Consider the following 11285-nt stretch of genomic DNA (forward strand, 5'->3'; position numbering starts at 1 on the left):
GCTCATGGGGCTTCTCAGCCTTCAAAACCACATGAGCCAATTCCTATAATAAATCTCCTCTCATCTATCTATCTATCATCCATCCATCCATCCATCCATCCATCCATCCATCCATCCATCATCTACTATTGGTTCTGTTTCTCTGGAGAACCCTGACTAATACAGGCTTCCATAGCAAAGTGCCACAGACTGGGTGACTTACACAACAGAAGTTTATTTCCTCAAAGTTCTGGAAGAGGCTAGAAATCTGAGATCAAAGTGTCAGCGGGTCTGGTTTCTCCTGAGGCCTTTCTCCTTGCTTGCACATGGCTACCTTCTTCCTGTGTCCTCACATGGTCTTTCTACTGTCTGTGTTCTTTGTGTCCTAATCTCCTTATGAGGACATCTGTCATACCAGATTGTGGAACACCCGTATGGCCTTATTTACTTTAATTACCTCATTAAAGTCTCTATCTCCAAGTATAGTCACATTCTGAGGTACCAGGTGTTAAGACTTCAATATAAGAATTCAGCCACACAATTCAGTCTTTTAAAAATGTGCGTATTAAAAGTGGGAGGATTATTTTCTATTATAATATGTAACATTTAGGCAAAGGCTGGGTCTTCAGAGCATCATAGGCTATGAGACAAAATACAGATTTTAAGAGAAATAAAGATCCACTGGAAGTTTGTCGTGGCAAGAGTTTTAAAAATAGATAATGAAGCTTGCTGTGTAGAAAAAGAATTTAGACTGAATCAAGAAATGTTGATGAGTTGGGTTAGGATAATAGCAGAGGAGATGGTATGAAATACTCAGATTTGGATCTATTTTGAGGCAGAACTAGGGAATGGATTTGATGTAGCAATTAGTAGGGAAAAAAGGACAGAAGAAAGGCACAAGTGGCTTCAGCCACCATGTGGGGCTGATGGACCCAGCATGGGCTCCTTCTACCTGTGTGATATCCAGGAAGTCACTTAATCTCTGTAAAGTCTCCATTTCCTCATTTGTAAAGTGGAGCAACTATTATTTTCTTCATAAGTTAAGATATGGATCAAATTACATAATGCCTGTAAAATGCCTCCCAGAGTGCCTGGCACACAATAAATATTCAGTGGACGTTATTGTCAAATGTCAGCCCTACAAAGATGAAGAAGTAATGTTCATGAAGCAGCTAGGCTGTATCTCATTAAATATCCAAATGATAGAAACTGATGAGAGGTGCTCACCCCATGTTAGAAAAATGGAAAATCAATGTGGACCAGGATGACAAAACCTTTCTTGGTAGGGTGAATGTTGGGGTGAATGCTGGGGTGAATGCTGGGGTGAATGCTGGGGTGAGAGTGGAAGACTTGAGCAAGACCTCATTTCGTTGAGAAACAAGAAGTCCTAAAGTTTTAACTATAATAGCTCGTCCCAAGTCAGGGAGAACTACTTTGTCCTACATTGGAGAATTCCAATTCTGCTATTTCCTAACAAACCTTGCATTTGGGAAATAAGCTCTCTAAGCTACAGTTGTCTTACAAGTAAAATGAGATTGCACTAGTTAATCTGTAACCTGGAGCCAGATATTTAATTTAAAAAAAAAAATCTAGGATCATTAAATTGGAAAAATTCAGGGTTACTTCATAAAACAATAAAGTTGCAAATTAGTGTTTATAAAGTAAGTCATACTTAAACAAAATTCATTTCTTAGAGCATGGCTAATTATTCATTTGTATTTTTGAAAGTTTTTTAAAAAGGCCCAGAGGAAGATCACCATATTAATGCCCAATAAATATCACATTGTGTCTGATGGACTCTATCTGTAATTTTAACTATTATATAATTATCTAGTCACCTGGAAACCATTATAGACAATCAGACAATATTAATTACAACTATCTAAGAAAACATAATGAGGTAATTAAAAGAGGACCCATAACTATGAGAGAATTAAACTTTACCTATGGCACACATCAACCAGCTTACTTTGTTGCTTTGTCCCTTCGAAAAATGATTTGATTTTAGTTTCTCTAACAATGCGCAAACTTGAGGGTCTATGAGGTTCCTCTTCTGTCTCCAAATGCTAACCTGCAGCGGGCCCCCCTTTTCCTCACCTGCCCTTGGCCTGGTGATAGCATCAGCCTATGAAGGCAGCACTATGGCTTCTAAACTACAAGTCCACATCAGGGATCCCTTTTATTCAATTCCCCTTGGTCCCAGGCCAAATGTGAGCTGGAGCTTCTGGGCACCACGGTGAGGCAGAAACATGTAATATGAACCAGACTGGAGGTCAGGTCTTATTTTCTTCTGACGACATATTAGCGGCTCCCTTGGAAACTGCTACAGGGAGGGTTTTCTCCCTCACCTAATCATTGTCCCCCACCCCTCTTAGCCCAGGTCCCCATGGAGACCTGAATGCTCCTGGCTGAAGCTGGAAAAGCATTTTTCACACCTTAAATAAAATGTGCAGATTGAAGGTGGAAGGATTATTTTCCATTACAATATGAAACATTCTGGCCCTTTTCCCAGGGTTTATAATAGCCCTTGGAAAAGGCCTTCCCTCCTGAAGTATAGTCCTAGAAACCATCTAGAAATGAACTGGGAAGTCTGGACTACACATGGCGTGGGAGGGAGCCCATGCAGAGCCCAAGGTTGGACCACTGGCCCGGTACTGCTTAAGCTGACAGAGTCATTCATACCTGAATAGTTCACCCATGCCTTTGTTCCCACTCTCAGAGCCTGAGGGGTTGATATGTTAACTGAAGTTTAACTTTAGAATCCTGGAGCTCTCAAAGACAGCTAAACACAACAATGAAAAGGACTTTCATTCATTGGTCCTCTCCCTCTACTTATCATTCATGCCAATTAAACTCAATTCCATTGTAGATTTACTGCAGTAATAAACAGCGCACATCCCTGTAGATCGACACTATACATGTTTATTTCTTGCTCATAGCATGGTGAGATGGTTGGATGATGGGCTTCCTCCTACCATGTGGTACAGGGACGCAGGATCCTTTCACCATCCAGAGCCCTGTAGCTTTCCAGCAGATCCTCTTCATTCTGTTTGGAGACCAGTCTGTCTGAAGCCGTGGTAGGGGCTTGAGGAGCCAGGCATGGCAGTGATGCACCTTATCACACCAACACACCACTGACCAGAAGTGAGTCACATGGCCCATCACTTCTGAACAGTCTGCAAAACTTACTATGCTGCCTGCCAAAGAAGGAGAGGGAACTCAGACGTATTGGTGAGGACGTTTTCCGCCATATCTCACTAAGACTAAAAGTGGTAATTTGGTTGTCAGCAGTCCTCACCCATCAGTGAGAATAAAGGGTTTGGGAGAAGGTTGAGACATGGAGAAAGGAGCATTGGGAACTGGGGAGAAAGAAGGAAGCACTGCTGGTAGATTTCCTCAATTTCTCTTTTATTTCCACTGTCATACCTAGAATGTATTACCCTAAATATCTGTATAATATTTACCCATCCATGCCCCTTTGAACTTGAGGGTAGAGACAACTTCCTACTAATTTTTGAATCTCTAGCATCTACCACAGCACCTGAGTTATAATATATGCTGTTTAATTTTCTATGCTGAGTAACAAATCATAAACTTTGTAGCTTAGAACAATGGCCATTTATTATATCTCGATTTCTGTGGGTCAAGTCACGGTATGGCTTAACTGGATTCTCTGTTTGGGGTCCTACCAAGCTCAATTAACATGTAGGTCAGGGTGCATTCTTATCTGAGGGATCAATGGGAGAAGACTCTACTTCCAAACGCACTCACATTGTTGGCTAAATTCTTCTCCTGTGGTTGTAGGACTGAGGTCTTGTCAGCCAGGGACCACTCTCAGCTCCAAGAGGCCATCTGTAGTTCCTTGGCATGTGGTCTTCTCTATAAACCCTCTCAGAATATGTCAGTTTTACTTCTTTAAAGGCAGTAGGGAGAACGTTTCCAGAGACAGTCTTCTAGCAAGACAGGTTCTTATATAATGTGACATAATCATGCCAATGGCATCCCATCACCTTTAGCATATTCTGCTGGTTAGAAGCAAATCACAGATCCCATCTATATTCGAGTGAGGAGTCATGGGGCACTCCTTATGCCTGTTCTCCATAGGAGCTATTTCCAATTTGATGAGTAGATGGATAGATGAGGAAGAAAGGACCACAAAGAAAGAGGCTGGCAGTGAAGCAATAGACACTTCGCTCTGAATCTTATCACTTATAAAATGACGGTAATGATACTTGCCTCATAGGACTATCAGGCAGTTTAACATAGTAAATGTAGATAAAATATATAATAAAATGCTAGCAAAAGGAGTTGTCCAACAAGTCTTTTTTTTTTTCTAATTTGCTGATGGGCTTCTCATGCTGGGGTTCAGTTGCCACCTCTGTTAAACAATTTAGCTCCAGAAGATGTCCTGCAGATCACTGCCAACTTGAAAACTCACATCACTGGACAGTGATTTGACCCAATAGTGACTTGTACACATTTTCCTCATATAATAAGAACTTGTAAAATTAAACTGAAGGCAAAAGATCATGCACTTTCTTCCTTTCACTTCATCATGGACTTAAGGACAAAGAATGTATTTCTTCTTGGTTGTCCAATTGGAGACATTTTTGAAGTTAGAAATGAAAATATTTAGCTATGTAAAATTTGGTATGACTAATCAGAGATTAGATCCTCATGTATTGTCTTATCACTGTCTTTTTACCTGGTTACCATCTCCGGGGAGAAAATGTTGTTGTTGTTGTTTTTTTTGAGTCACTGTTAATAAAACACAAATTTGTTCAACAATAACAACTCTAGCTCTATTGAAAATTAAAGAAGAATTAACTTTCCTTAAAATCTAGAAATAGAAGCTTACTTGTCTTATTAATTTGTTTATTTAGGAATGAGTTAGTATATTTAATCGGGGAGCAGAAAGGGGAGAAGAACAAATCAGGACTAAGTCACCATATGGACGGATAACCATGCTGGCTTACGATGCTGTTTGCTGGGCACTCATCGATGATCTTCTCTCTAGCTAACTCTTTCCTGGGCTTCCCTTTTGCATGCTCAGAAATTCCTTCTTTTTCCTCAACTCTCCCCCTTGCCATCTATATCTGGCACACCCAGGGGAATCAAAGAGAATGGTAAGAAAACTTACCATTCATCCTAAGGTTGTTTCCCTTTTTTTCTCTCTCAAAATGAGGTGTCTGAATGTTCAGGAAATGTAGCCAACCTCTGAACAGATTCTCCTAGGGACGCGTTGTCTCTAACGAGGCCACTGTGAACATTTTTTGAGGGCATGCTGATAAGTTCCGACACCAATCAAAATGCCTTAACTTCTTTCGTTGAAAATGTATGTGTAGGCACAACTTTACCTTGAATCCTAAAAGTCTACTCCTTCTGGGAACTACCATGGATGATTCTTGAGGCTGCAGGAGTAGGAGACATCTGCATGCTTGAGTGTGTGCCCCCTTAAATTTTGTGCCCTGCGTGCCACACTCACCCTCGTCCTAGCCTTGCCAGGGAGGGCAGGAAGCTCCTCACTGAAAGCCTAATTGTGCTGGGTATAAAGATTGTATATTAGCTTCCTAGGGTTGCCATAACAAATGATCACATTAATAGTTGAAATGAAATTTAGTTTTTGCTGCTTGAACAAAACAGTTCTGGAGGCCAGAAGTCCAAAACCAAGGAGCAACAGGTCCCCGCTTCTTCCAAAGGCTCCATGAGAGAATCCTTCCTTGTTTCTTCCAGCTTCTAGATGGGTTCTGGTGGCTCCAGTTGTTCCTTGCTCTGTGGCAATGTAAGTGCAGCCACTGCTTCTCTATTCCCATGACCTTTTCTGTCTCTGTCTTTTCCTCTTCTTACGAGGACAATGGTCTTTGCAGTTAGAGTCAACTCACATGACCCAGGATGGTGTCATCTTGAGGTGATGTCATCTTAATTTAATCATGTCTGTAAGACCCTTTTTACAAATAAGGTCATGTTTCCAGGTTACGGGTGAACATATTTTGGGGGGAGTCACCATTCAACCCGCTAGAGATTAGATCAAGGGGTTGAAATCCAGAAATCCAGACCATGAGATAATCTGTGTAGAGTTATTTGTTCAACAAACCTTTGTTGAGTACTCGCTCTGTCTCTGGCATGGCTGGCTCCAAGTTAAACAAGGATGAAGATGGCATGGATGAAACCAACACAGTCCCACCCTTCCCCCAAAATAACAGCAAAAATCGACAAAACACATTTTCGCCTCTGTCTATCAAGGAACTTTCAATGAATTGGGAAAGACAAAGATGACTAAATGGAATATTTGGTTCTGAGTTCTGAGTTCTAATCAAGTCACAAGTACCAGTTTTAAGAATAAGGTGGCTGATGAAGTTCAAATAAGTCAATCCAGTGTTCCATCCAGCCCATCAGTTCCTTGATACAATGTTTACTTTGTAAAAAAATATTACTTAAGAAAAAAGGAGGATTCATCTGAAGGAAAAAATATTACATATAACTACATTTGATGTAGCAAAGTGATATAAAAAATATCACCCATGACTGAAGTTGGTGAGGTAATGAAGTAACAAAATTTTTTTTTTTTAAGGTACACTCTAAAATCAATCCTAACAACACATCATTAAATATACATTCAAAATTCTACCCATTCTTGAAGGCCTAGCTCAGGTTCACCACTTCCAAAGCACCTTAAACCTAGAGGTTTTACAAGTCTAAGTACAAATGACCTCCCAAAAATACGTTGGCATATTTAGACTAGTTCCTTCCTGCTTCTCTGTCTCAGTGTGTGGCATCACTAGTCAATTCCATGGCAAGTTCAAGTTCTGCAGGCCCTACTGCATAACATGTCCAGATTCTGTCCATTTCACTCTCGGCATGTGTGCGGAATGCCATGACTTATTGCCTGAAGCATTATGATACCCTCGTAGTTGGTCTCCCTCCTTCTACCCTTCTCCCTTTACCATTCATTCTCTACAGAGCTGTAATTGTCATCTCTTGAAACTTAAATTTCATCACACCCACGTTCAGACCTCTCCAATGGCTTTCTATTGCACCTGAAATAAAATGGAAGTCCCTCTACTGTACTAAAAAGCCTGACTATGACCTTGCCCCGACATACCTTTCTGAAATAACCTATCCCTCCTGACCTTGCAATCTAAGCCCCAGGCACAGTGACTTTCTTTCTGTTTCTTGACTACACAAAGCTGGTTCTTGCCTTAGGATTTTTGCATGTGGTTTTCTTGCCTAGAAGCACTCTCCCATTCATCTTTACAGGTCTACCTGAACAGTCTGGACGCAAGCATCTCTTCATTGTGACACTTTCCCTGATCACTCAGTCTAAATCATTGCATCTTCATTCACCCTCTCTCATTTACCCTCTACCGCATGCCTCTGCTCTGTTTTCCTCATTGCTCTTAACAACTAAAATAATCTTCACTTATTGTTACTTTATTACTTGTTTATTTTATATCTCCTCCCACTAGAATATAAATTTTGTGAGAACTGGGATCTTATCTGTGTTTTCACCATTGTAAATCGATGTAAAGATCAGCGTTACGCATACAGTAGATGCTCAACAAATATTTGCCCGATGACTGGAGAATGAATGCCAGGTCATCCATTATTCTCGATTTGCTGAAATAGGTTAATTGTGTCTTTTAATAACATAAGCGCTATGAGAGCGGCATCATTTTTTTGTTCTGTACACACAACACAAATAAATACATATTCAGCTTTGTTTGGAAAAGGGGACAAGGAATGGTGTTCTAGGATTTTTGTTGGCTACCCATTGGGTCTCTCTCATGTTTTAGAGATGCTATGCCTGATCTCCTGTTCTTTGCTGTTTATTCAATGAGGTAAGGCAGTTTCTTGTGGAAATTTTCTGTTTCTCTTTCAGTCAACGTAGATCGGGCCAATCTCTAAGAAATCTAGTCTCCCTCTTCCTTTTGTCTCTCTGGGTCCATGGTTCTGCCTTTACTTTAAGTATGTTGCGTATCACAAAGAAATCCATCTCACAAGTAGCTTCCAAGCTCTTATCTATAGAAATAAGAAATAAGCAAAAAATATGATGGCAATGACTGCCATCTGGAAGAGCATGCTGTCCTTTACTGAAAGATACCAGCCCAGAACGTTTCAATCTTGACCTCCTGAAAACATTGCCAACTTTCTTTAGTGGCCATCATCACTGTATTTTATGGTACTTTGGATTCTGTCTCCTTATGGCCAAAAGAGGACCTCTCCGTATCTCTTGTGCTGTCATTGCATCCTTGAAACCACCGAGATTTGTGAGCTACATACCTCAGGAGACTGTGTCGAGGTAGCCTGGGTCAGACAGACTCTGTTCTCTGTGTGAAGTAATCCTATCTGTGTGTGCTCAACTTTTAAAGTTGACGCTCATTAATCATGACTCCAGTTCCCTTAGACATTCCAGAGCTGATCTAGCCCCTTTTTTCCCCTGAGCAATAATCCACATAGACCCCCAAATCAGTTATTTATTCCTGAAATGACTTGATCTGGCATCACCCAGCCTTCCATAACCTCTGTGTATGAAAGAGAGAAATGAATGACCTGAACAACATCAAAGTGTTGTTTTACTTTCCATATAGTCATTAACTTTAAATGTTCCCAAACTAATAGTCCAAGACATTGTAAAGAGGTAATAAGTTCAAAGAAACATGAAACATAAAGCAGAACTCCAGAGTCATTTGAAAATATTTTCTCTAAATGTGTGCAAGCTTTCAAAGCTGCTAGGCAAAGGAACCTGGATCGGCATTTTGGCTGGTGCTGAAAAGAAATTTCCCCAAGTGGAGTGTGTAAGCGAGTTGCCAGGCCAACGTCTTTGAGAGCAGAACCATGTCTTTAGAGAATCTGCTGTTCCAGAGAATGCTACCCTGAGCTGGCTCATTCTTCCTTCAATTAAAGGCCAATTTGTCTCTTTCTTGAAATCTCTCTTTCCTTTGTTGGATCTGGGTGCTCCAGTTCACTTAGAGAAGGTGGGTCTACAGTTCTGCAGAATAGGGTGCCTCCATATAAGAGACAATTACAAACAGATTAAGTTATATAAACTGAAGGTCCGAGTTCCCATTATAAAACCTGTAGTCATTGAGTTAAATAGAGTGTGGGGTACAAGGTCAGAGCTCTGTATTTTGCTCTGAGCCATCAGAGCTAAAAGGCTACTTTTTTTGGGGGGCAGGGGTGTATAGACAAAGCACATCCTTTGCGAAAGCTACTGGAATGGAGTTTTCCATTAGCAGGCTTGTCGAAGAAGCTGTCTGTGGGCATGGAGTGCTTCTGTTATGCTCACACCTGCAGATTCTCAGAGGTTCATGTCACACTGGACAGCTGCGGGTTTTGTATTCTCTCCTCACATCCTGGGCAGAGATTTGCAACCTAGAAAGAAGATAGGTTACATTTATTTCAAATAAAGCATAATGAAGTTCAGGACTATTCTAATAGTTACTTATCTTTCTCTACACATGTTCTCTCCCATTACCTACAGACGTTTTCATGTACTCACAATCACAAGAAGCCAACTACATCTTATTCCACTTATTTTTCACTTAACATTATGCCACAGGCATTTAAATCCTGCTATGTAATTTTCATAAGAGCTATTTTAATGACTACTTAAGTTTCCATTGAATGTATGCCCTAGAATTATCTTAACGATCTCTTTATGACTGGAGATTTCAACTGTTTTCAAACTTTTCACTATTAAGATAATTCAGCAATAGACATTTTTGAGTATTAATACTTTTTTTTTCTTTCAAGGGAGGTATGTCATTAGGATGGAACTCTTATAATGGGATTATTAGGTTGAAGCATATAACGATTTTTATGGTTCTTCATAGTGGTATGCATGTTCAGTTACAGGACATTTTTTTTCAGTTACAGTATTTGCCTGTCATTCTTTGGGCCCTATTTCACCACCCCCACACCTACAGTGGTAAAGAGGGAAATATCAGGCATCTCAGGAACATCGAACTGTAATAGGCACTGTCCCAAATCAAAAATGATGACACGCTAAATTCAGCCAAGTTGAAAATTATGTGCAGATACAACCTAATATAAATCTTGCTTTCATGGGGTTTTTAATTGCCATTTTATTTTTTAAAAATATTACATTATAAAAATAAATATATGACTTACTAAACACATTTTGAAGCTTGGGGGGAAAAAACAAGATAAAAGCCTTTCATACTTCTGCCACCTGGATAAGACACGATTGATATTGTGCAGTAATTCTTTCAAGTTGTTTTCCTATTCACATATCTTAAAAAACAAAAATAGAATCAAACAGAACATGCTGGGCTTCAATCTTCTATTTTTTACTAAATAACATAATATAAACAATGCATATGTAATGGACATTTTTGCCACAATATCAATTGTAATGATGATTTAAATCTGTCATATGAATATATCAAATCTCCTATGGTTAGTCATGTAAGTTATTTCAACTTTTTATCTATCACAAGTCATGTTGCAGTGATAATTACCATTCTAGGAGGTATTTCTTAGTACAAAGCTGTGATAATTATCCTAAAGGTAATTTTTAAGATAGAATTTCTGGATTGAAGTGTAAGCAAATTTTTAAGGTTCATGATGAATATTCACAACCTGCCTCCAGAAATGCCACCCTGCAGAAGTGTATGAATTACCTATTTTCTGGATGCACACCACCATGGCACATGGAAAAACAATTATTTGAATACAGTATGTTTTATGTATGTATTCATAGCCTTTGCCAAGTTGTTGTGAACACTCGGATCCTACATAATGGCGGTATTGGGGCACCCCATACCTCCTGGCCTTTTTTCTGCTGGGATTCTGGCCCTGAGCCCGCTCAAGTGCACTACGTACTCTTCTCCTCTGGCTTATTGCATTGAGTTAATGCTGGGTTTGAGATTGAGGAGGCAGAAAATTCTGAATTTATGCTGAGGAGAGGCACAAAGTACCTATGTAGGGAGTGTCAGGAGATGAAACCTGAAAATAAACTTGTGCTAAATCATACAGGGCCTTGACTGACAGAAATTTTAGATTCTTTCCGGTTAACATTAGGGAAAGAAGGGAAAAGATCTGCTTCAGAGAGTTTCCAGCAGGTGGCGCCATTGTAACACGTCTTCTGCCTCAGAGTGTCTCCTGGCACCTTGAGCTTTGCAGAAAGGTCCACGTGTGAACATGCACATTTTCTGAAGCATTCACACTAGAATGGTCTAGATCATTCTAGTGGACTAGACTGGGATGGATTTTCCTAAGAACTGAACGAAGTCTTACACAGTAGTTCTGTCCTTCTTTATATTATACATTTTCCCCCAGAGCCT

Source organism: Rhinolophus sinicus, linkage group LG05, assembly GCF_036562045.2.
Source record: "Rhinolophus sinicus isolate RSC01 linkage group LG05, ASM3656204v1, whole genome shotgun sequence".
NCBI lineage: Eukaryota > Metazoa > Chordata > Mammalia > Chiroptera > Rhinolophidae > Rhinolophus > Rhinolophus sinicus.